We start from the raw sequence: 27699 nt of genomic DNA, 5'->3' as shown, positions 1-27699 counted from the left end.
TAAATGCATATGTCACAGGAATTGACCTTCAGCCCTATACTGCTGCTGCTGCAAAGGAGTCTATGTCCTTACAATACCAGGCAGCTTCTTTTGCATGTCTCTCAGTGAAGCCTCTGGAGGCTAATTATCTTGCCTATGTGTTTGAGAGTACAGCTTTCATAAGTCTACACATTGCATCAGGTCCACAGAAGGAAAACTGTAGCTGTCAGTGGTCATTGCCTACAACAAGATATGCCTGCTCAAACTTAATACGACAATGCACAACCTTTACCCCCCAGTAAAATTCATGCCCCTCAAGTGGGAGCTAGGATGCCACTCTGCCTAGCCTGAAAACATCACTCTGAAGTGGGATGGGAATTAAGGGCCTGAGCTGATAAATTTGGTATTTTTTTCCCCAACACTTTGTTAAATAAACTGTATTCCAGTTTGCAAAATTACTGTGCTCAATCTTGATAAAGAAATGTTCTGCCTTGTAGTTTTGTTATGGTTCAGCACTTTGGCTCAGAGCAGAAATGAAATACAAGCACAGAGATGTAAACAAATGCACTTTAGCTCTGCCAGACACTTATGAGGTGCAGCCCATCAATATAAAAATCCCCAAACTTGGCTCTAGAAAAGACTTTCGTTCACAGATTAAGTATTTAAAACTTAAGAGGGCCAAAAATGATTCCAAGTCCCACCAAAAAGACAAGTGTGGGTGTGTGTTTGTATATATGTACATATATATACAGATATATATATATAAAAATGCATAAAAGCAATCCCTTGATAGTAATTCCTTTCTGAAGAAGCTGATTTTTTTTCCACCAAGTACCCTCATGGAAAGATAGCACTGTTTTTTCTCCATCTGAACTGGAAATACACCAGAAGACAGCCAAAACACAACCCATGCACAATATACAAGTTTCAGCCACAAAAGTTATTAGCTTCATTTGGTTATACCACCAGCCTTTGGAGAGAAACTTTTCTTTCAATTCATTGCTTTGTTTCTTATTTTACATTTGCTATCTCTGTCATCTCTCAGCTCTAATACATTAAGAAGTCCCCCCACTCCTTTTCCCTGAATCCATTATCCTCATCATCTGCAATTTAATCCGACGTGAAATCCTTGGAAAAGCAGAGCAGAACAAAATGGCTTGCTGTTGTTTTTACAGCAAAGCCATCATCATGGCTTTAGTCCGTCCTTTAAAGAAGACAGTAAGCCACAATTTCACCATATATTGTTGGTGCCCAGATGAAAGAAAAGCTCATGACAAAGGCAATTCAGAAATCAGTTGGACATCCATAACTTTGGATGAATTACTAACAGTTGTGCAGACTTGCTCAAATAATTGGTTTAAAAAGACTTCTAGCAAAAAGAAAACATCTTGAAGCGTTCATGAATTTAACTTTGCAGAACATTGATTTCTTTGGTATAATAGCTCCCTATTTATAATAGGCATGGCTACAAGACTAAGAAAAGCCAGTTTCTACTTCATCATTTTCATATATTGCCAATTACTGTTTCCTCATAAGTTTGCAGTCCAGAATGTTGATATATGTGCTTCACAAGGCCCAAGAGAGTATCAATAATGGTAGACACACTGGTATGGTGCCACTTTAATTCAAAATAGATTTATGTTCAACATTTGTTTTCTAAGCTCAGCACTCACTCAGTATTAATTTCATAGTTACCAAGAAAGAAGAATAAAAGAACCCACCACTATGTCATTTTCTATAACCTTTTTTTCTTCTTCTTTCAGTAATCATTAAAAACAGGAGCAAGACGAGATTTCTTAGAGGAAAATTTCCTGCTAACAACCTATGAAACTGTGGAAACTGTGGAAAGAGACCACCTGGAAAGAGCATATGAAAAAGCTCTGAAAAAAATGTGAGAAGCAGATAACTAAGACACTTTAAATTTTCACTCCTTAACCTCGTATTATGCTTTTAAAATACAGTTAATCTAGATCACATATGTAAAATACAGTATCTGAAGGGGGCCTATAGGGATGCTGAGGAGGGACTCTTCATTAGGGACTGTAGTGACAGGACAAGGGGTAATGGGTTAAAACTTAAACAGGGGAAGTTTAGATTGGATATAAGGAGGAAATTCTTTACTGTGAGGGTAGTGAGGCACTGGAATGGGTTGCCCAGGGAGGTTGTGAACGTTCCATCCCTGGCAGTGTTCAAGGCCAGGTTGGACAAGGCCTTGGGTGATATGGTTTCGTGTGAGGTGTTCCTGCCCATGGCAGGGGGGTTGGAACTTGATGATCTTAAGGTTCTTTCCAACCCTAACTATTCTATGATTCTATATCCTCACCCCACAACAATACCTTGCTTCACACTAGCTCAATGATCCCTCACATTACCTCCTCATTGCCTGCTCCTTTATGAAATTTGAAATACTAGCTCTAATGTTAACAACTCACTGAATCCAAAGGGATGCTCTAACAACTACCCATAACTAGAAGTATTACAGATCAGACCACTGTAGACCTAGGGGACTGAAGTAAGTGATACCAGATTATTTTACTTGACACTACACCATGGCTGGATCCTCCCTTTATCCCATCTCAGTGGAAGTGCCAGCTGCTCCCACGAACTATACTGATCTCCACGTTGCCCCAGCCAGAAAGGGGTTCTCTGCTTCTGGCCAGCTGCTGAGTCCTTGGGTTTTGGAGCAGAAGGGCTACACAGCATTGCTGTTCTGCACTCATGTGGAGTCCAAGGTTGCACAGTGCTCTCACAGGACTCTCACATCATTACTTGTTCACCTCTACTGAGGCAGCTGAACTGTAGTATGTGTTTGAAGTTTTGGTATTTAATTAACAACAAATACATTCTAAAAACTTCTCTTGGAAATCTTTCTAAAACCACAGATGTGTATTAATTATTGTGCTCCAAAGAATATATTCACTTACATGATTGTATTATGCCAAAATGGAAATATCTCTGAAATTCACGTTTATGATTTTGAAGAAAAATACCTCTTTGATTGTTAAAAATGTGTTTTTGCATTAGCTCACTTCTGTAAACATAGCATATATATTTTTATAGCTTAAATATCATCACTTGGCTACTTTCTGTATGCAAATCTTCATTCAAAAGCACAACAGTATTTATGACACCAGCTTACATTAAGTACAGTACAGGCTGCTACTATAAATCCTTGAGTTTTGATGGGTCTGAACAGCAACTGTTTGAATGCAGAGCTCCCACAGAACATTCTTCCAGAGGGCTCTTGCACATTATTTCTGGCATTTCAGGCAGTTAAACCAGGACTCCTGCAATCCTTTCCACTGCACAGACCTAACTGTATGGTTTAGCAGCATTTACACACATTTAAGTGCAGCCAACACCAAAATTATCATGCTGCAAACTTTTCAAGCTTTTGATGCACAATTCAAGGTACAATTCTTGGATTGTTCAATACCTTTCCCTTTCATGTGTTTGGGGGTTTTGCTTCATTTGTTTGAAACAGGAAAACTGTAGTGCCAGAGATCAAAAATTGCAACAGGAAAAAAAAACCAACAACCAAAAACCAAAACAAAACCCCCTATTTTGTAACACATTTCTGGGCTTGAACAAACTCATCTTTTCACAGGGTGAGAATTTTATGTTAAAGAGCCTCACTGGAAATAAGAAATCAAGTTTGTTCCAAGATATGACACCATAAACAGCCACAAACTGTTCATTAAATGCTGTCTCTCTTGCAATAAACATTTCTTTCTCTTGCTCTCCTTTTCCTTTAAGTATTTGATATCAGGTACTAAAATTATTACAAATTTCTTCTCAGTTTAGCACTGAATATGGCATCTCTTTTTTTTTTTATTTTTTCAGAAATGCTCCCGCCAGCTCCTGAAATTGTGTAACAGTTTGCTCAAGTAATTGAGAACTGGAGAATCCTAGAGGCTGCAGCTAAGATGGTGAACGAGCGTAGTAAGTTTATCCAGATCTTCAGAAACTACAGATTTATTTCTCTACAAACAGATTTTTAAAAGTATATTCACACACACAAGAAAAACACTAATTTATTTATGACCTTTCAATTAACTTTGTGCTTTCTTCTCTAAGCCCAAAGCTAATCCTTAATATGGAACTGACATTTACATTTGCTGCATCTTAAATGTTGAGTGGGAAAAAGCCTAACAAAAAACTGATAAAAAAGTTGACTTCAGAAGGATTTTCAAAGACCAAGAAAAATTAGATTCAAGGACTTTGTTGTGCTATTGCTACTTTGCACAACACCTAGAGCCTTATCTCTTTGATATTTCTAAAGCATGGATTCCAGCTTTGAACTGCTTTCACTGGAAAACAACTTTTCAATGTATTAGAAACCCCATGTAAAAAAGCTGAGTTATAATTACCCTTTAATTTCATTCGCAGCATTTTCTAACAGCTGCAGTGTTCTGATCAATGAAATTTGGCCAATGCACATTGCATACATTCAACAAGTAGTTTAGTATCAACTCAAAGAACTTGTTCCTTCTCTACAGATTAATAGTGACATTCTAAATCTAAAGGAAATTAAAATCCAAAATTGTTTTTTAGGATCTGAAAGGAAGACTGTTCACCAGACACCAAGGCTCTTCCACAGAAGCAGCTGTCCCCAAACATGAATCTACCTTGCTACTTCTCTTTCCCTAGAAAAACCTCAAGAGAGAATGTTCCCATAGGAATAGCTGGGCAAAAAGGCAGCTCATGGCCATCACTGAGGTGACTGATCAGCCACCAGTCGGGCTGAGCTTGCTTCTCCTTAGAGGACAAGCCCAGTGCTGAGCCTTTCCGCTCTATGCAGCTGTGAGGTGGGTGGGAATATGACCAAAACCTTCTCAAATTACTACAGCTTGAACTGACAGAACACCTTCAAGTACCACATTTATTACCTCAGTTCAGAATATTTTCTTTCTTGAATTAAATTCTAATTAGGAAAAAGAAGTGTACATTAAGAATATTCTGTAAATGACCACTTCCTGTTATTTTTATAAACACACCTGTATTTTCCCTGAATTAAAGCTCTGAAAACCTCTGACTTGCTAGCTATTCTCAACATCTCAGCAAGAGAGATTATTTTGCCATGTAAAATGAGTAAGCAGACAACTGAATTTAGTATAAAGGCACTCTTGTCCTCAGACTCTGCCTCTGCATTTGGTGGACATCCATCAGAAGCAGTCATGGTACTTGCATTTACAATGTAAGCACACAAACACCAACCTATAAACTTGCTGTGAAAGCACAATACTATAAATGGACAATTTTGTTGCACTTTCCAGAAGATAATGATGAATCCTTCCCAAAACAATGTTAACCCGGATTTTATTTCCAACTCTTCTAATGTACCAGTTTAGGTCTTCTCTAGAGCAGCTCAGACATATATTTCTATAAATGCCTAACTCTTCTATTGCCACTAACAGGTTCAGAGAGTTAGGCTTGTTTAGCCTGTTGAAGAGAAAATTCAGGGAAGACATTATAGAAGCCTTACAGTACCTAAAGAGGGCCTACAAGAAATCTGGAGATGGACTTTTTACAGGGCATGTAGTGACAGGACAAGTGAGAATGGCCTTAAGCTGAAAGAGGGAGATTTAGATTAGACATTAGAAAAATAATCTTCATTATGAGGGTGGTGAGACAGTGAAACAGGTTGCCCAGAGAAGCTGCGGATGCCCTATCTCTGGGAGTGTTCAAGATCAGGTTGGAGAGAGCCTTGGGCAACATGGTCTAGTGGAAGGTGTCCCTGCCCATGGCAGGAGGGTTGGAACTGGATGATTTTTAAGGTCCCTTCCAATACAAATCATTCTCTGATTCAGTGATTGATCCTGAAACTACACAGGATAACCATGCAGCCGCTTTGACATTTCTCTACCAAGGAGTGAGAGGCTGTACTCAGTCACAGATGGCATGTATGTTAGGATATACCCGGAGATATTCTTTATGTTCTTTGAGAAAGCTGAATACTGAAAATATTGCTTGATATAAGCTGACTGACAGCTCTCCTAGAATACAAGTGACTTTCAACAGTGAAAGATGGACATGCAAAGCTGCTAACAGGTTAGTTTTGTCTTATTTCAGAATTAGAGCCCTAGAGGCTTCTCGGAAGAATCAACTAATTAATACTATTGAAAGCACTCCTGTTTACATTCAGGAAAATGGGCTGTCATTACCTTCATCTTTCTTTATAGGCAGTCAGAAGAAAGGAATAACCCTAACTTATAGAAACTCTGTGTTAATATTTGATTGCTAAATACTGTTCTAAAGTTAACTTGAATTTTAAACTCCGTTCTCTACTTGGATTCTGGACAAGAAGCTAAGGCAGTTCTGCAAACCAAAAAGGAAACATTTGCCTCTGGAAAGCCAAGAACACCATTTTAAAAAAGGAGAGGGACTTCAGCAGTGACATGATGAATAACGTATTGCTCAGAAGTAAACAAAAGCATTAATCATCAGATTTCAGAAGAGCAAGAAGCTGTCTTCTGGTATTGAAAGTTAATTAATGTTTAAGATAATACTGGGATTGTACCCCTATTTTTTAAAGAAGAATAGAGAATGGGTTGACATAAAAAAATAACAACAACCAACCAACCGATAAAACCCCACACAATAAAACCCCAAAACACCAAAACACACACAAAAAAACCAAACCACCACACATCCCCCCAAAAGTATGAAAAAGCTTTAAACTGAAAAAAGGTTGATTTAGATTAGACATTATGAAAAAAATATTCACTACGAGGGTGTTGAGGCACTGGCACAGGTTGCCCAGAAAAGCTGAGGCTGCCCTATTGCTGGCAGTGCTCAAAGCCAGTTTTTATGGGGCTTTGAAACCACATCCCCTGGTCTAGTGGGAAGTGTCACTGCAAGTGGCAGGAGGCTGGAACTGTATGATCTTTAAGACCCCTTCCAACAGAAACCTTTCTGTGATTCTATGAAACTGAGTGGAGTAAAAGCTCACTGTGCATTTAGCATAGGAAAAGGGCTGTCCACCTGCAAGAAAGACGAGTCTTTCAGCCTTTCAATCAGTATTGAAAGTGCATCAAAGCCTCAATTTGCTTTGCTTCTGCCCTGCTGTGCAAACACCACCACGTTGCATAGTTGCCTGACCTTCCCCACTGCACCAAGCAACAAATATGTCCATCATATTTGAAAAACCATGGCAGTCAGGTGAAGTTCCCAACGACTGGAAAACGGGAAATATAACCCCCGTTTTCAAGAAGGGGAAAATGGATGACCCAGGGAATTACAGACCAGTCAGTCTCATCTCCGTGCCTGGCAAAATCTTGGAGCAGATTCTCCCGGAAGGCATGCTAAGGCACATGAAAAACAACAAGGTGCTTGGTGACAGCCAACATGGATTCACTAAGGGGAAATCCTGCCTGGCCAATTTGGTGGCCTTCTATGATGAGGTTACAGAAATGATGGACAGAGCAGTTGATGTCATCTACCTGGACTTGTGCAAAGCACTTGACACTGTCCCACACAACATCCTTGTCTCTAAATTGGAGAGATATTAATTTGATACGTGGACCACTCGGTAGATAAAGAATTGGCTGGATGACCTCATGCAAAGAGTTGTGGTAAATGGCTCGATGTCCACCTGGAGACCAGTAACGACTTGTGTCCCTCAGGGATCAGTGTTGGGACTGGTCTTGTTCAACATATTTGTCGCTGACATGGACAGTGGGATTGAGTGCGCCCTCAGCAAGTTTGCCAATGACACCAAGTTGTGTGGTTCAGTTGATAACGCTGGAGGGAAGGAATGCCATCCAGAGGGACCTTGACATGCTTGTGAGGTGGGCTGATGCCAACCTCATGAAGTTTTAACCATACCAAGTGCAAGGTCCTACACCTGGGTCAGAGCAATCCCAGGCACAGGTACAGGTGGGGCAGAGAAGAGATTCAGAGCAGCCCTGCAGAGAAGGACTTCAGGGTGCTGTCTATGAGAAAATGAACACGAGCCAGCAGTGTGCACTCACAGCCCAGAAAGCTCTTAAGCTTCAGAACAGTCAAGTAACATTGTTACCACAAAAAAAAAAAAACAAACACAAAACAAACAAACAAAAAAACCAATCAAAGAAGCATGACCAGCAGGTCCAAGGAGGTGATCCTGCCCCTCTACTCTGCTCTTGTGAGACCTCACTTGGAGGACTGTGTGCATTTCTGGTGTCCTCAACATAAAAAGGACATGGAACTGTTGGAACAAGTCCAGAGGAGGGCCACAAGAATGATCAGGGGACTGGAGCACCTCCCATATGAAGATAGGCTGAGAAAGTTGGGGCTGTTCAGCCCGGAGAAGAGAAGGCTGTGTGGAGAGCTCATAACAGCCTTCCAGTATCTGAAGGGGGCCTATAGGGATGCTGGGGATGGACTCTTCATTAGGGACTGTAGTGATAGGACAAGGGGCAATGTGTTAAAACTTAAACAGGGGACGTTTAGATTGGATATAAGGAAGAAATTCTTTCCTGTTAGGGTGGTGAGGCACTGGAATAGGCTCCCAAGGAAGTTATGAGTGCTCTATCCCTGGCAGTGTTCAAGGCCCAGTTGGACAGCGCCTTGGGTGACATGGTTTAGAGCGAGGTGTCCCTGCCCATGGCAGGTGGGTTGGAACTAGATGATCTTAAGGTCCTTTCCAAACCTAACCATTTTATGATTCCATGATTCTAAATACAGTCAAATCCAGAGCACCTGAAAATTATATGGGCAACAAAACAATCCCTTGGACCATAATAACTTCATAGGGTTTGCGTCATGCCTTTTCCCATGGCAGCTTCTTTCACTGGAAATGATGCTGCAACAGATGTGGTAGTGTAGTCGAACAAGTGGTTGTGGAACTGAAGAAGCTGTGTGATAGCCACATAATACTTTCATGCAAACATATAGTCACACCATGCCTTCTTGAAACTTGACAGATACCCGAGAAACTCACAGAAAGCATTTATCTAGCTATGAAGCATATTTTACAGTCTTATGATTCCACACTTACTGGAATTTCCAGTGTTACATACAGTACCAGATAAGCTGTTTTCCCTATTGAAAAAAAATAAAGAAAATCCCAAACCAAAACTACATTCAGTACTGAAAAGCTGTATAGGCTTTATAAGTTTATTTACCAATGCATAGTGTACTATCAGTAATGACAAGACTACATGGTTCCTGCCATTCACGTGACACCTCTAATGCAATCAAACAGCCCAAGGAAGCACATACAGAACTTGGCACTGCTTACAGTACCTCTACAGTAACTTATCCAAACAGACCCAGTCAACCCTGAGATCAGCTGCATGTGAGTTCATGTTATTCTTGTCAGAATCTCTGATACGGAAAGGTCATGGAAGCCACCTGAAGACAGCACCACTTACAAAACTACTATAGATATACATACTTCGCACACATAATTCAAAACCAGATCTAGAGACCCTGTGTGTAGCATATATTTATATACATAAATGAAATACACATACACACATTTTTATGTAATTCACTCCTATTTTGAATATTTTCTTGGAGTGACAGCTCCCTTGAGCATACATTGCAGACCACTTTCACTAAACAAGGAAGACTTCACATCTAGAAACACTGCAGCAGTTGTCTTGCAAGACACTTTATCCTATCTCTGGGAAAGACAGGGAAAATTAAATAAGGAAAAAATAAGAATAATAAATCATTATTAAAGCCCTGGAAAGGGTACCTTTAAAATAATTAAAAAAAAATAAATAAAAGCAGTGAGCAAGCATGCATGCAGAGGAAGAGAAGAAAAAGACTTCAGGAGCATCTGTAATACAAGATTTCCCTTTAAGAAACCGTTAAACAGTTGTCCTGCAAAGGCATTTATTTCTCATGTCCAACTATGCATACAGGTGGTGATCGTGTTGTGTCTACTGCAGGGTGAGAGTTAAATGGGCAAACAACCTAGAATAACATTAAAATTCCTTGGTTCTTATAAATCTCTTCACTGTGAGAGCAATGCAAGATTGAATCTAGTGTGCAGGTGTAGCTTCACCTTTTATTTTTTCCTTATAATTAACTACTGATGCTTTTAAAACATGCCCAAGACACTGCAAAATGATACTGTGCTTCACCCAGAAGAGTGACTGTGGCTCTCCTCCAAGCAGCCACTCCATGCGTTAAGGAGAAAATTAGAATGTTTGGCAAGCTCTACATACTTTTTTGAAACACCAAAAAAAAAAAACCCAAACCAAACAGAAACAAAACATTCATATTGAAGACCATCTTTAATTATTTTTAATAAATGTTCTGATTAGCAAATGCTGTAGCTAATGAAGTTTCTAATTTACTATATCTCTGAGCAAAGTTAATATGCTGCAGCACTGTCAGAGAGATAAAGGCAAAGGATAGAGAAGACACATTCTATGCTTTTATCTCATAGCAAAATACAGTCTATCTTCAGATATAAAACCAACAATACTAAGTCTTTTATGAAGATCTAAACTTTATTGTAACAACAGCCTGACCTGTGCTATGCAGCCATCCGAAATCTTGCCAATGATGCTTTCAACATCAACTTCAATACACACGGTCAGCAAATAAATATCCAATAAACAGCGATTTAAACAGCAGTCAGCTTAACCTTTCTCCTGTCTTTAAAAAATGCCAGACGGTTCAGTGTTTGCTGAAGACTCTTCTTTTACCAACATTCAATTTGAATAAGCTGGTGCGAATGCGCTGTTCATCCTCTCATGAGAGGAGGATGCATTTATGTGAAACATGAGGAGAATGCCTTACGCTGAAACATACTCTCTGCATCCTCAATGAGATTTTATTACAGGGCTCTTTTTCTTCTCACTGGCGTGTGTGAGCATGCCTGCAACCATTCTACTTCTTTTATGGCCAGACACTACCTGTACACTTGTATTTACATTTGGTATACACACACTCACTATATATCACACATGCATTATAACCCAGTTGAGGCTATTTAAAAAGTAATCCACTCTGCTACTCGAAGCACTCATATGTGATACTGACATAAAAAATATTCTGCTAATATTGCATACAGCTAACTTTCTGGCTATTAACAGCTAGATTTAAAAACTATTTTAGCTTCCAAAAGAATTAAGGGTTTGGATTTTCAAATATGCCCAAAGGTAAGTTCATTTTAAAAATTAGCATCCTCAGAGGAATACCTGGTAGTTTAATTGAGAATACAAGTAAGTTCTTAATTAAGAACCGTTATTTTGTCTATTGTATCAGAGCTCCATATGAAAAAAATATACAATTTATTAACTTTTCAGCAAAAATTTATGGGTTAAAATATCTTAAAAAAAAACATAACCCACAAAAAACAAGAAGCAAAAAGCAAAGTACAAAACTATAACCAACTTCCTACAGCCTGCAACCCTTGAAAGATCATTACTAGTGAAACTGTAATTTTTGGTTAAAGAAGTATGACTCACAAAAAGAATGCCTTTTACTGAGATCTGTCAGGATCTTAAGCTGTGACAACTAGATTTCACCAGCTTTGATAAATAATAAAAGAGCCTGGCAAACACTCAGTTTTTCTAGTCCCCCACCTACTTGGTTCTACAGTTCCTATCAATACATTATTTATGTTTGAGGAGCATTCTCCACACAGTACTTGCATTCTATACTGGTAGGAAAGAAGTCTCTGTTGCAAATATCTTCCATTCCAAGACAGCAAAGAAGGAAAAAGTTCCTCTTTTAAAAATATGGTTTCCTAGTCATAATAAAAATACATTTTAAAAGTTATGGGACAGAGACACTGCCATTCTAAATTAAAATCTCTTAGAAATACTGTGTTTGAGAAAAGTGCTATCTATGGCAATACCTTTCACTATCATCTTTATTAATAAAAGTTCATCAAGATAAAGACCTAAAAATATAGTTAATCTTTATGGCTTCTGTATCTTCCCTGCTTTTTCTTTATTTGTTTATCTTTATTTTTTGCACTATATACCTAATATTCACTCCTCTTAACACTGTTTCTTCTATCACAGTGCTGTGCCAAAACACCATCTTAGTATCACCACTTGCACTGCAGGATTGACCCCAGGAATTTTCTGGAGTGTTTGACCAGTTGATTCGGAGGGGTGGGTATAGAGCACACACACCCACAGACAGTTCTGGATCAATCTCCCTGATAACTCAGCACCCCAGAGAAGGGATGCCTGCAGTGTAACCACATGAAGCACAGCAGAAGTTTCAGAAAGGCCTCACACTACTGAAAACAAGACTTTCTTATAGATAAAACAGATCAGGGCATGTTGTGTTAAGGAGTATCATGAAGTAATCAGGGACTTTAAGGGCCGATATGCCAAACTGGCAGCATCCCCAGTGTGACAAAATTATTCTGCTTAAATTCTTGGTGATCCTTAAAGTTTATCAAGCAAGAATGTTGGAAATTTAGAAAAAGTCGGAACACATGCAGCTCCAACCAACTTTGTTTTTGAAAACATTCAGCAGGAGACTAAGATATTTTAAAGAAAATGTTATGGAATTTTTTTTCCAGAGTCTTTCTATTCTACCTGCTATTATTGATGCCATTCCATTATCTACTTATCCTTTTACTGGAAAAAAGAAAACATCATATAATAATGGCAATCCACCTTTTCTGGAAAAACAGACAGGGAACCTAATTTTTTTCTGTTTAATCCTTAGTGGAATCTGCAATAACATCATCTCCAAAGGAAGACAAAGAGACAGCAATTGTATTACAGAAAAACTGCAAATTTAAGGACATAATTTTGGCAACTATGACAAAATAAAGCTCACCAGAGAACTATATTAATTATAAATTATAAACATAAATATAATAACTTCAAACTGAAATGCGGAGGAATAAACTATCAGCTATTCTTTCATGAACCAAGATTTAATTTTTCTACCTTCTCAACCTGAGGTATTTATGCAACACATGCTGATGTTGCCAAAGGCTCATATGGTTAATTAGTTACATCTAAGACAGTCATGTGAATATGTGTTTCTGAACCAGTCCTCAAACAAAGAATTAAGATATCTTCTTCCTGTACAGGCAGAGCTGCTGATTCCATGTGCTTTGTACCTGCAGACTGTTTTAAGGAAATGCCAATCTGAAGGGAAAACAATGCATCAAGGCCTTTCTAGGTAGGAGATCAATTTTCAGATTTTTGCTCTTTCAATGTTTAATCACCTATTAGTGATTTTCAGTATCAGCCAGTTCCCTATTTGCTCCTATTCAAAACAGACTCCTGCAAGTTAATTATTTTCTGTTCAAATATGGGCGGGGGTTGTGGGGTTTTGATATGGAGGTTAGGTGAAAGCTTAAGGTATCCATTTATCAAACACCCCTCCCCTCACAAATCAACAGGAGGAAAAATCATACAAAAAAAAACACCAATAAAACAAGGAAAAAAAAAAAGGAAAACAAAATAAAACACCCCCCCCACCCCCCCCAGGCAATCAAAATATTCCCTTCTTCTTATCTGAAGTAGAAAACAGGTAGATTGAAGAATATACATTCAATCTGACGGAAATTAGAAATTAGACTGCAGATTGATATACCACTTAATTAACATTAAGACATAGAGCTGTTGGAGCAAGTCCAGAGGAGGGCCACAAGGATGTTCAGAGGGCTGAAGCACCTCCTGTATGAAGACAGGCTGAGAAAGTTGGGGCTGTTCAGCCCAGACAAGAGAAGGCTGCGTGGAAACCTCGTAGCAGCCTTCCTGTATCTGAAGGGGGCCTATAAGGGTGCCAGAGAGGGCCTCTTCATTGGGGACTGTAATGATAGGACAAGGGGTTATGGTCCAAATTTAAACAGGGGAAGTTAGGTTAGATATAAGGAAGAAGTTCTTTACTGTGAGGGTGGTGAGGCACTGGAACAGGCTGCCCAGCGAAGTGGTAAATGCTCCATCCCTGGCGGTGCTCAAGGCCAGGTTGGACAGAGCCTTGGGCAAAATGATCTAGCGTTAGGTGTCCCTTCCCATGGGAAGGGAGGTTGGAACTAGATGATCTTAAGGTCCTTTCCAACCCTATCTATTCTATGATTCTATAGATAGAAGATGTGTAGAAGGGAAAAGTCTAAGAGCTGAAAGAATGTCAACTACCAGGTAGTTAAAATTTGATTTGTTCATTTTTATTCTGAAATATCCTCTTTCTAGTATATCCCTCACTGCATAATTCCAGGAAGTCATAGGGTTTTTGTATTCAGATCAAGACTTTTCTGTGTTGCCTACCAAGGAAACTTCTCTTTTCAACTGTTTCACCTTTAGTTATAATGAGCAGAGAGGTGCAATAATGAGACAGTATTCAGAGACCCATAACTTGAAGCACCACCCATGTGTACAATCCAGCAGTTGTTCTATTATGCTAAGCTCCATTTACCCTTCTTGAACCAACTGAGTTAAAACTTTTAAGTCCTCTTTTCTGCTATTACCTCTCAAAAGGAAGCAAAACAGCGACTAAACCACTCCATCACTTTCAATCTCTGTCATGCTGCTGTACATTTTCTCTGCAGATGGCCCCCCCACCCATGGCTCAGTTTCATTCCAGGTTGCATACCATCCTCTGCACCAACAAATAAGCGCATAAGATTGCATTTTCCTATATGTACCTACCAAGGATTGCACCCAACACAGCAGTAGCTGCATGCTGAAAAGATTACATTGACTGCCTCTAGTCTCCATACAGTTCACAGGATAACAGACTAACCTTAAGGAATAAATATATTGATGGATCGTAAGAAACATCAGCAAAATACATACCTAGTGGGAGTGGGAGAGGGAGGAAGCAATCAACCAATTCTCATGCTGCAGAGGAATAACCCAAACTATAATTGTACATACAGAAATTTGTTACTAGAAAATGACTAAATCAGCATTTAACTGAGTGACCATTCTACAAAATTTAAACAGAAAGAACTGACACAAAGAATTCTCCAAAGAGGTGACTTTGGAAAACAATACAAAGTATTGCAATACAAAGGCAATACAAAGTATAACCAAAACTAGCAGAGAAAAATAAACTCACTGTTTTGCTAATCTATATTAATCTGTATTAATTCTAATACAGCTGATAGGCATAATCTATCTAGGGATATTTAGGTCTGGTTCAGTATAGGATGATTGTTCAAAAAAATGAAAAGGAAGCTGGGTGACAGCACAAACCAAAGCAAAACAAAGAATTGCAAGCAGACATTTACAGCTTTGTCTGTGAGTCTAAGGGTCAGAAATTTCAAAAGCTAACTTAGTCACCAAAATCCACTGAATTTCAAACACCACAGATTTTAACTTTCAAGTGATTTCCCTGGCAATAAATAGGACTTGTCAGAGAGAATGTTACTGTAGCACTGTTGCATCATAATTCCTCAAGACCATAAAGCAATCACTCTATTTCTTTGTTTTACTCAAGGTAAGAGTCCAACAGAGGTGAGAAGTTGGGTGGTAAGTAGTTACACATCAACTGAAAAGTTGAAGATACAACACATGTTTCCTATGTCCCGATTCATAAAGTTGCCAGCAGTGGAGCGACATCTCACACGAGTCAGGATTTTCCACTTTACCGTGAGTACCCAGAAACACGGCTCTTCTCTGGCCACATTATTATTTTTTAAGTTGCATACATGGTCTAAATAGCAAAATGTAACTTTTATTTGTAACTCAGGTTTTTCTGGTCATCACCTTTGTGGAGAAGAGCCCTAACAGCGTCAGGCTTTGGAGTCTGAGAAATCAAAATAACAGCCATAATATCTACTGAACCAAAAATGCTCATAAAAGTCACGCCTGGGAGGAGTAGGGGTGTGAAGCCACTCAAAGAAATTTACACACAGAGACGTATTTAGCATCCGTCTTGCATCTAATATTAAAGTTTTGTTACCACTCTACACTACACGCAGTCGATGTCGTCTACCTGGATTTGTGTAAAGCATTTGACACTGTCCCACACGACATTCTTGTCTCTAAATTGAAGAGACATCAATTTGATGAATAGACCACTCGGTGGATAAAGAACTGGCTGGAGGGCTGCACACAAAGAGTTGTGGTCAATGGCTCAATGTCCGCCTGGAGACCAGTAACGAGTGGTGTCCCTCAGGGATCGGTGTTGGGACCGGTCTTGTTCAACATCTTTGTTCCTGACAAGGACAGTGGGATTGAGTGCGCCCTCAGCAAGTTTGCCGATAACACCAACCTGTGTGGTTCAGTTGATATGCTGGAGGGAAGGAATGCCATCCAGAGGGACCTTGACATGCTTGTGAGGTGGGCTGATGCCAACCTCATGAAGTTTAACCATGCCAAGTGCAAGGTCCTACACCTGGGTCAGAGCAATCCCAGGCACAGCTACAGGCTGGGCAGAGAAGAGATTCAGAGCAACCCTGTGGAGAAGGACTTGGGGGTGTTGGTCAATGAGAAAATGAACATGAGCCGGCTTCAGTGTGCACTCGCAGCCCAGAAAGCCAACCGTATCCTGGGCTGCATCAAAAGGAGTGTGATCAGCAGGTCGAAGGAGGTGATCCTGCTCCTCTGCTCTCATGAGACCTCACTTGGAGTATTGTGTACAGTTCTGGTGTCCTCAACATAAAAAGGACATGGATCTGTTGGAACAAGTCCAGAGGAGGGCCCCGAGAATGATCAGGCGACTGGAGCACCTCCCATATGAAGATAAGCTGAGAAAGTTGGGGCTGTTCAGCCTGGAGAAGAGAAGGCCGCATGGAGACCTCATAGCAGCCTTCCAGTATCTGAAGGGGACCTATAGGGATGCTGGAGATGGACTCTTCATTAGGGACTGTAGTGACAGGACAAGGGGTAATGGGTTAAAACTTAAACAGGGGAAGTTTAAATTGGATATAAGGAGGAAATTCTTTCCTGTTAGGGTGGTGAGGCACTGGAATAGGTTGCCCAAGGGTGCTGTGAATGCTCCATCCCTGGCAGTGTTCAAGGCCAGGTTGGACGAGGCCTTGGGTGATATGGCTTAGAGCGAGGTGTCCCTGCCCATGGCAGGTGGGTTGGAACTTGATGATCTTAAGGGTCCTTTCCAACCCTAATTATTCTATGATTACTTTTCTATGATTAAACTTTCCTACACATTAATAGTAATATAGATTGGGAGAGAAGATTTCCAAGTCCATCATCCTCACCTTGTCAGACCACTGGCATCCCAGCTATCTTTAAAAAGGAAGGGCCAGTACGTAAGACACACTAGACCTATAGCTTACATAAAGTACTCCAAGTGAAGCATCTGCCAATATGCATTGTAGGAATTTTCTCAATAGTGAGTTTTGCATGTTTGCATAGCTGTTATAGGTGGATGCTCTTTACCACTGCTTTTTTTTTTTTTCTTACTAAAATGTACCACTATGCAATCACTGCATCCTCCCCCTCCTCCTCTCCTAATTTGGTACTCTGATTTTCACTTACTTGCATTCCTCTTCACCTTTCATTTCCTTCTTTATTTAATATCTTTATCCACCACTTGTGCTAGTACTTCCAACCTCTACTTTTGCTATGTGATTCCTTCTTTTCCATTTTACATTGCAGTTTCATTATACCTCGCTTTGCCAACGTGACTTTTTTCTTGTTCCATTTTCCTGCTGTTCCTAAGAACCAGAATCATAGAATATCTCAGGTTGAAAGGGACCCATAAGGATCGTTGACTCCAACTCCCTGCTCCTTGCAGGACTGCCTAAACACTAAACCATATGACTTAAGAGTGTCATCCTTGAACTGTGACAGGCTTGGTGTAGTGACCATTTCCCTAAAATAAGGACTATTTCACAGATTTGTGAGTCATCCTTGAACAGAGCCCATGTTAATTATCTCTGTATCATTCCAATTTTAGTATATATGATGCCAAACTGAGCACAACTAGATGTCTGTTGGATGTCTCCTGTCCCTTTCCAACTACCCCAAATTAGCAGACCAGCTCAGATGCTGGTGGCTCACCCTGTCAGCTTAACAACCATGCAGAAAGTGAAGCCTCAGAGTTTGATCAATTTGCTGCCACAAAACCAGCATTTGTAAAACCAGGATATCAAGGAATTAGGGTGCGTAACTATGGCTAAAACATTCACTATAGGCTCACAGTGAAGTCTTTAAAAACCAATGGATTTGTAGCTGAAACACAATAGCATAGAACTTTTTCTTGTGGAAAACGGCATTTCCTCTTACTAAGGAAGAGCCCAAGGATTTGTACCGTGATTGCCATGTCACGCCACTGTGCACTATGTCAATTCTGAACACATTATCACCAACTTATTAGCAAACCTTCTTCCTATAAATGACACAGAAGCATCTCATCTTGTGAATTAAACCACTCCATCCCTGTTTCCAGTAGGATTACAGCACAGCAGCTCCCCAAAAGGCTTCAGAGGCAGTAGGTTAATGAATGGTTACTGTCCACATTGAGGTTTTGAAGGCTGGGCTCCACCACCTTCAGCATGGTATTAATTCTATTATTCTTGGACCCAAAACTATAGGACTGAAAGCTGGTGTGGAACATCACTGACTTTTTTCAAGAGCCCATTTCATTGATTAACTGTACTCACAGCTGTGAAGCTCTTTCCAATATTCAGCTTTATTACGTCTTTGCTGACACATAAAGACCATCACGTCTTGAAATGCTTGTCATGGTCAGCCATATAAATGTGTTTATTTTGCAGAACATGAATAAGTAATAAAACTAATCACAGCGGAAGTGTTATGTAGCTTCACAACATTTTTGTTGTCTGGCATAACGAGCAAGCTCAGAATAGGCACTTGCCTGTTGTCTCTGTCTCTCAGAGAATTTCTATTCATTTAGTTAACTCCAGACTGGCAGGTTTACCCATCACGAATGACCAAAACACATCTATCCACCAAACCCACAGACCTTTATTGAGACATATGCAGTTCAAAGTACACCCAAGCACTCCTGCTGAACAGATTTTGGTTTTCAAGATTAAAATCTGTAGACAAGCTAAACATCTGAAAATTAAAATCAGAAGCAGAGAATCCTACAATTGGCCTGTCAACAGCAACAGGCAAATGAGTAAGGGGCTGATGGCAGACCAACACACAGCTAACTCCACAAAGCACGGAAAACTGTGCCTGCTGCTAAGAAGCAGTTTTGCATTCATATTTGAAAGTGCCAAAACCAAGTGTTAACTCATTTTCTTTTCCGATGCTAAAATTGTACTATGTTCTGGTCACAGAGGGACAGAAGACCACTGTCTCAAGTGAAGCACTTTCTAATATTTGGACTACTCCAGCACTAGGCAACCAGGTTTGCTCCCTTCTGAGCACAAAATCTAGCAAAGAATCTCCCCTGTACCTCCTTGAGAAGATAGCCTGCTCTCTGCTTTTTTTGAGCTGAGAGCAGCTTCCTCCACTTAGGATGAAACCCCACAACAACCAACCTTTAATTTATTACTTACCATTGAACAACCTACGCAAAATGTATAGACAGCCTCTGCAAGAGGCTGAAGGAAAATCAACTTCTATTTTTGCCTCCTGGTGAGTCACAGCACTTCTAGAGAGGTAAAAAAAATAAATATTTAATCTACATTTTCTCCATGCTTTCCTCCAGGATACAGACCTTTCAGAAGCCCCTGAGCAGCATTAGTCCTTCTCCTGCCCTCACTGCATGCAGTAACGTAGAATTTGCCTAGTCTTCCTTAAAATAGGTGAAACTGCCAACTGACAGAAAATCAACAGCCTTTGGTACCTGTAATGAACTCAGGGAGCTCAAAGCACTGCTGAAACACATGAAGTGTGGGGGAATATACAAAAAGTAGGGAACAGGAGATAAATTACATTACCATGAAGGGCACGGAAGAAAAAATGCAGTTAAGCAGGAAGTCCATTAACAGGAGAATAATTTGGAAGAACACACATTCAAGTACAAAATGCAATTAATTCAGACAGGAAATAAGAATTTAAAAGTAATTATTATATTTTGCAAAGGCAGAATAAATGTAACTAAATCACACTGTTCAGTGCCTTGCGGCTTGGGTTTTTTGGTTTGGTTTGTTGCATTTTTTTTTTTTTACCTTCACTAGTAGAACCTCACACCACCCCACCCCCCCCTTGCCCTCTCAAATCAATCAAAAATATTAATTAAAAAAAAATAAATCCACTTCAGCATCCCAATATGCCTGTGGGTAACACCACATATAACGTCATGGAAATAGTTAGCAGGAAAAAAGCCAGATATCAAATAATTGACTACTGCTCAAAGCACGTGTGTTCAGGACCTGAGTCCTGATTTCCTACAGGACAAAGACTTTCAGTAAAAGCCAGTATGCCATAAACATTATCACACCAATTGATTTTGAAGACCAGTTAAAAGCTATTGTCTGTGACAGACCAGGTAAGCCAAACAAACTCTGTTCAGGGACTAAGCAAACTGTATTTGCACTTGAAATGTTTTGACCTTGATCCTACAACTGCTCCCAGAAGAGGTCCAGCAATTAATACCAAAGGCCTTTTTCTCCTACCTCTGTCCAGGACTATACATGAGCTCCTGCTTGTGCTCCTGTCTTTCACACTTAGAAAGGAAAAACACCTCCTCAGACCTCAGTAGTAACCTCCAAACCTAACTGTCTGCTAGAGGATAGGAAGAAAAAGACAGAACAAAATATCCAACAGAAGTGGATTTGATAGTTTTCAAGAAGCAGGCAAGGTAGTAAGGACAGTGCTATTTTAAATCATGTGCAGATATCAGAAGATGACAAAGAGAAAAATAAACACAAAACAAATTCTTAAAATGGGAAGTATTTTCCTGCAAACCAGATTACTGCAGGATAAGGGGCATGCCAGCAGAAGAAGCATATAAACCTTGAAATGCAGCAGTAGTGGCCCATGAGCAAGAGCAGCAATGACCTTGACCAACTCCACATACACCTCAGGATTACCTCTTCAGATCACAGCAACACTCCCAGAATAAGCCCCATCTCAATACAGCCCCTCATCCTGATATGCTCCCCCCCCTACGTGACTTGGATTTTCATTTTCACTGCAGCACAGGACATCAGGAATACTTCACAGCATTTGTTTTGTTTTTAAATCTGGTATAAAGATACTACACATGGAGAGCATCTTTTAAAGACAGCTGCTTCAGCAACCAACAGTTCAATAATAAACAGCCTGACCCATGGACTAATACATGCATTTATGAATCTTGGAAAGAACGTTATTACATATTTTCTCACACTAGATGTGCATTGTAAGCCAATTTTCTTCCAGTAACACTTTTGGAGACAGTTCACTTTTCTTCCAAAAGCCCTATTCATCTTCTAAATGAGAATAATGACCTGAATCTGACCAGATACAAGGTGCAGTTCAACATATTTTTATTTCACTTTGATGTCTGAACAACCACACATTCCTTTCATGATCATTTACACAATTAGGTTTACAGCAGAACACACATGCTAAGCCTCCACAGAAACTGAATTTAAAAACTAATTAACAATATGCCTTCCCACCAAAACCTGTAATACAAAAATGGTTCTTAGCCAGATCAGAGAATCTAACAGGCAATGTATTTATCTAGTCCAGAATAAGGCAAAGGAGTTAGCATCCTGAGTAGCAGAGTCGAAGCTGTAAGGCCCCAAAAATCAGAGTAATTTTGAAGAATGGAACATTTGGAGAAGGCTGGTGCTCTGTCAGTCACATTATTAACAGAAAAAGACAAAATTCGTTAAATAAATTATTCATTAGTGTTTAACAGCTCAGCACTGAATCCAATATTTCTCTTTTGGCTAAAGAACAGTGCTACAAATTCATCCACTTGTAACTGCACTGCTGAAAAAGTTAATGCCATTTATTGACAGGTTAATTTATAATAACACCTTAATTAAAAAAAAAAATATTATCTTATCACTTTCTGACTGAAATGAAAATGCAGGTGATCGGGAACAATATAACTACAGGCTAATGAATGATTTGAAGCAATTCAGTGTCCAATTAACACCAGCATCTGCTTTGGGGATTTTTTTCCCTGCTGAAGCATTAGCCCTATATTAATTATACTTTTAGTTAGTAGTAACAGAAAGTTTCAACCTCAATGTTATCATTCAAGCAAAAATACAGAAAATAAAACAGTCAGGACTTGGAATTCAACCAACCAGAAGCAAACTCTCTATCACCTGCAGGCATGCAAAACAGAGTAGAAAACTTCTCCTAGCCTGATTTCAGCAGCTATCCCAACCCAACTCTAATTGAAGACATAAGTGTTCTCTGTGACCAAGACTACAGGAACAGTGATGCATCTGATTGCATTTGGAGGACCCTCTCTGATGCAATGATCTTTCTTCATGACGTGCCAAACTTTGCTTGGTCAAGATGCTTTTTAAACTAATCTTTGCCAATAAAAAGGCAATTGAATAATCCACTGATCTTCAAAACAGAGCTCAGCAAGAAGACTCAGGACAGGGGGACTTAGGCTTTGTGGAGGAAGTACCCTTTGAACTCATTACAATCTCAGCATACTAGATGAGTGGACCAGCATTTGCCTCTTTCCTGCTTATTAACACTGGATTTAGATTAGTAAAGCATCATTTCTGAAATACAACAGTTGGTTGTTTTTTTCATCAACTTTACTAACTCTCTAAGACCAAAACTATGCAACTAAGATAAAAAATGAGACCAAGTACTTAAGTCCAAATCTGGCTGGACATTTTAATATTGTGAGTATGGGTGGACTTAAAAGTATCTTATTCACATATCATACGGTAGGTCTGTTACAGTTCAGGAAAAATACAGTGTCATTTCCTTAGGGCGTTCTTGCAATTACACCAGGTAAGAGATGCTAACTTGGTGTGCTAACTGGTCACTTGAGAACAAAACAAGTCCTGAGACAGAGGGATTCAGAAGTGGGATCAAGCTCCCTACCTGCCAATATTTTGTTCATCAATACCAGACCCATAGCACTCACTGAATAAATTATTGAAGCAACTGGAGGGGAGGGAGGAAGGCAGCAAAATGAAAAACAAACAACAACAACAAAACAAAAAAAAAACCAACAAACCAACAAACAAAAAAAAAAAACCAAAAAAAACCCACCAAAAAAACCCAGCCCCCACCCCAAAACCGAGTACCACCTTTGCTGCATAACTGTGTGATATTATATATTTCCCCCTTTCTTTTAATTATGAGTGTCATTTTTGTACCTTCTGACAGAAAATTGTGAGAGCTGCAATCAGCACTAATTTGAATCCAAATAGCGGAAAGCTTTGCAAGAAGACTTCAATGACCATACGTATGCTGCTACCTGAAAATCTACAGGGAAAAAAAACCCAACAAAATCATACTTTTGCTTCTCATGAATGTTCAATTTTAATTAAATGTCATCACTCCAGTTAGATCACACCTCATCTTTCTTTTGGATGCATGGCAGAAAATCTATGCTTTTACCTCTTTTTAACAGAACTTTAACCATATTTCTAATTTCCCTTTGCCTTTTATTTACAACAAAGTTTTCCTACCCTTTCCTCTAAAGTAAAGCAATTTTATCTCACCCATGTTACAGCTCTATGCAACTGTTACCAAGCCAATGAATTAACAGACTCTTGGACTGATCATGCAAGGTAATTCTCTTCTGGCTATTTTATCACCAACCTCCAGACAGGGCTCTCTCCCAGATCTGGAGCTCAGACTCAGCTCCTGGTCTCTGTTATTGATCTGTTCCCTGCCAAACAGTTTTAATACAAAGAAACAATATATCAAGCTTCTTTCTAGCGCTTGGCTCCCCAAGATGATCAAAACTGCCTCTTTTCCTCAAGCTGTAAGAGGCCTGTACTGCAGAGTTAAAGGATCAGGGTTCACATTCTGCCAACAGTATACCTAGAAGAAACTCAAGAGTTGACAAGTGCTTTTCAGAAGAAAATAAAAGAAAGGGTGGGTTGTTTTTAAAGTTACTTAGCATTTGGAAAGCTAATCCAATTCTCTATCAAAAAGAAACCCTTTAAGATACATGGGTAAAAGCCAAACTGTATGCATCACGAGCAGATGCATGCTACCTCCTGCTTCTTCTTATACCAGAAGAGGTCCTAATCCATCATACTTTCACTGTCTCGCACCTCTCTCTTCCTGCCATAATTATCTCCCTCTGCCCCATGGATCAAATCTGGATGCTCTCCCCCGAGTTGCACAGCATCCAGCCTTTTCTGCACAGTTTTTTTCCCAGTATCACTTTGTCCTGCACTGCCTGTGCATCTTTTAGCACAATGAAGAAATAACTGAAAGAACAAAGCACTGAAAGAACTTTACCGAAGGCAGGTAAGCTTATGTCCTATTAAGAATAGCTGCAAATACTAAACACTGTCAGAAAGGTGGTGTTTGTCAAAGTGAAATATCAGCACAAACCAACTGCTATACTGACTCCATATACTGGAATGCTACACCACCTACTCTTAGCGTTTAACCTGTACCTCCTTTCACAGAGATGGAGATCACTTTTTCAATACCATAACATGCATTATGTAAATTAAGCAGTTGCCTGAAGGGCACTAGAAGCCTCTCAATCTTGAGACAATAAAAAAAAAAAAAACAAAAACATAGCTTGAAATTACTTATTAAAGCTGTCATAAAAATCTTTTGGAAAGTACTCTCCACACTTTCTAAAACAGTGATGACTATACAAAACTAGAGTTAAACCTCAGTTTCTAAATGAAGCACTAAAAAAGTGGAAATAAATGAAATTAATTCCATGGAGTTCCTGTGAAATGTCTCAGGGAGCAAACCCCTCTGGGTTCATTCATATGTCTGATCTTGAAATTCAGTTTTCAGTTGAACTCACAACATGGCTTGAGTGTTAAAATGCCACTTCTGTTCAAAATGCCCATCTCCCATTTCTCTTATTTGGAAAATAAGGGTATCCTTTATGAATGCTTTCTAGAACATACAAGTTTCACATTATCTTTCTTCCAAGTAACTATCTTGTTTTTCTTCTTTGAAAATTCCATTTAACAAGTTGAATGATACCCACCATTCAGATTTACCAACAGTACTTCTAGTAAATTCCGTTTCCATGGTAATTAAAATACTGGGGCTTTGTCCCTCTCTGAAAGACTGACCAAAACCACCAAGGTGTTCAGGGTTTTTTTCATCCCCTTAGTTTTAGTTTTCTGCAGTAAATGAAGACTCTTAATGAAAAGCTAAATCCTTGTTTCCAGATGAAACAGTCAAGTTTTTTTCTTCTTTTTCAAATGGCAGGTGTTTTAAGCTTGGCTGCTTATACCCATTTCTTTGCCATGAGCAAGCTAACATCCAAACATCACCTGTCAAGCAGTTCCACCATTAGCATCATTAGAAGGCGGGGTAGGAGGCATCCCAGAGGGTATCTCAGGCTAGGTTGCCAAATACAGAAACTCAGGAACAGAACGGTAGGAAGAGCATAAATGCAGCCTGTCATCCATCAATGAATCAGACTTGCTACGGTTTTTCTGAATGCCCTCAGTAGCTTTCCTAGGCATAGAGGGTCTGTGATGATTACACCTGCTTCGAAAAGCTTCTTGATAGACATCAGGCAAACTTCTGCTTCCCATCTGGGATCCTGTCCAACCCCCGCATGCCCTCCTTGCAATGAACTCAGACACAGCAGTGTCCTCCACCTGAGCCAGAGGCTGAGGGCACAAACTTGTGTTTAATTCTACTCGACTCAGAAAGCTGCCAAAAGGTACAGAATCACACAGAATCACAGAATCCCAAGGGTTGGAAGGGACCTCAAAAGATCATCTAATCCAACCCCCTGCAAGAGCAGGGTAACCTAGAGTACATCACACAGGAACTTGTCCAGGTGGGCCTTGAATATCTCTAATGTAGGAGACTCCACAACCCCCCTGGGCAACCTGTTTCAGTGCTCTGTCACTCTCACAGTAAAGGAGTTTTCCCTGATGTTCACATGGAACCTCCTATGCTCCAGTTTACACCCATTGCCCCTTGTCCTATCACTGGACCCTTTGGGCAGCCCTCCCTTGTGCAGCATTTTGCAATTGTGCAGCCATGCCATAAGTGAACGAAGGGGGCTCAGGGGGTCAACACGTGGTGCAGGAGGGGAGGACAGGGGAGATGGATTAGCTTTTTACTGAATCAAGAAACTGGTCTAAGGAAACACAGCCAGGAGCTAGGGAGGAGGAGAAAGAGCTAGGTCATTTCTCTTGTCAGCCGTATACATCTAAACCATACCATACATATGGTGAAACGACATAATACATCATTAAAACAGAAGTAGTAGAACAGTCTCTCACCATTCCCAAGGGATTTTCCTTTGCTACACCTGAGGAATCCAATACAAGTCTGCATGCCATCCCTGACATCATTACCTGAAGGAGATCCTTTCTCTCAGTTGCACCCCTTCCAGTGTGGTCCTTTCCTGACGGTCACACCTCCCCAACCGCCTAGGTGTAAGTAGCCCCAAAAGCAGGAATGTTTTTTCTCCTCTTCCCTCCCTCCTCCAAAATCCTTGTTTTCAATCTACCATTACTTGCCAGTTGCTCCCTCAATGTATTGCCTTTCTTTACATATAGTTCAAGTTATACATGTGAAAATATGATGCCATTTTCACAGGTGAAGAAAAAAGCTCAACACACACACACACAAACACCCCCCCAAAAAAAAAACAATCCAGAAAAACCATCCCAAACAAACAAAGAACCCCAAAACAAACAAAAAAAAAACACACACAAAAAAAAACACAAAAAATCCCACAACAAAACAACAAACCCAGCAGAAATAAAAATGCATAAATCAATAGCAAGAAAAAAACAGGAATAATGTTTCACAGACAGCAGAAGATGGGAATTCTATTTAAAACAGGAACTCAGGAGCCAGAAGTACCTCACATTAAATAAAGGAATTGGAAAAAAAAAGCATTAGAAGCAATCCAGCCTTCATAGAAATGTATACACATCATCAGTAACAATAATAATTTGGCTCTTCATGTGTAATCACTGCATGCTAGCCTCACTTTATATTCATAATGGCCATTAATGTCAAGAGGAATTGTGCACACAAGCACCACACTGGCCCTGTGCTGCTCCTCTGCCTGCAGTCTGCTTCACAGAGAAAACCATCTCCCCCCTGCTACTTCTTCCCACTAATCCAGCTCATGAATGGAAACAGCTGGGGCAGCTCAGCTGAGTCAAATGTAGCAAATACTACTGCTTTTTTTATTTTTTATAATACAAGAATTTTGTACTATTAAGACAGCACCAGAAAGGTAAGTTGTAACCATCTACTCACACAATACTGAATTCAAGACAGCCCATACTGGAGCACTGTAAGGACAGAATACATCACAATCTGTGCTTAGGATTTTGACAATTAATTTCATCACCTAAAAATGTCCACAAAGATTATGGATGCAGAAAATACCAAAAAGAAACAAGCATTCAGGATGTCCCACCTTCCCCTTTACATAACATGTATAGGGACTGGGGAAGCATCATATTCTGCCTCCCCATCATTTGACAATATCCTGCCAGGCTGAAATTTTCACAGAGGAAAATGCAGTGTTTTCTTCATATAGGAGCAAAACCTCTATAAAGCTTCCAGGAACCTAATTCTAGAACACTGAAAGAATTCATTTTACAAAGTCTACAATAAATAGAGAATAAATGTTCCGGTTGGTCCAATGCTTTATTTTCTAGTATATCTTATAATCTACTTTTCTAAGCAGAACAGACCAAATCAGCCACAGTCAAGCCACAAAGGTACAACATTTTCATGTCAGAAGGACACATGCATTCATATTTCTTGAGGTGGACTTATTCCACCCATTCAGTTCATCCTA

General features: G+C 39.7%; 1 protein-coding gene and 1 non-coding gene across 8 annotated transcripts in view; both read right to left on the bottom strand.

Annotated features, from left to right (window-relative positions):
* FRMPD4 (FERM and PDZ domain containing 4) overlaps nt 1-27699 on the bottom strand; it is a 309704-nt gene that overhangs the window by 188415 nt on the left and 93590 nt on the right. The window lies entirely within an intron of this gene.
* LOC133218297 (U6 spliceosomal RNA) lies at nt 17684-17790 on the bottom strand. Its single transcript, XR_009727097.1, has one exon. It is a non-coding gene; the product is annotated as a U6 spliceosomal RNA (small nuclear RNA).

Source organism: Neopsephotus bourkii, unplaced genomic scaffold (assembly GCF_033783945.1).
Source record: "Neopsephotus bourkii isolate Nb327-2 ecotype Australia unplaced genomic scaffold, CSIRO-AGI_Nbou_v1 NB_1234, whole genome shotgun sequence".
NCBI classification, from domain to species: domain Eukaryota; kingdom Metazoa; phylum Chordata; class Aves; order Psittaciformes; family Psittacidae; genus Neopsephotus; species Neopsephotus bourkii.
The sequence above is the reverse complement of the archived record's forward strand: the minus strand, read 5'-3'. Positions and strand labels throughout refer to the sequence as shown.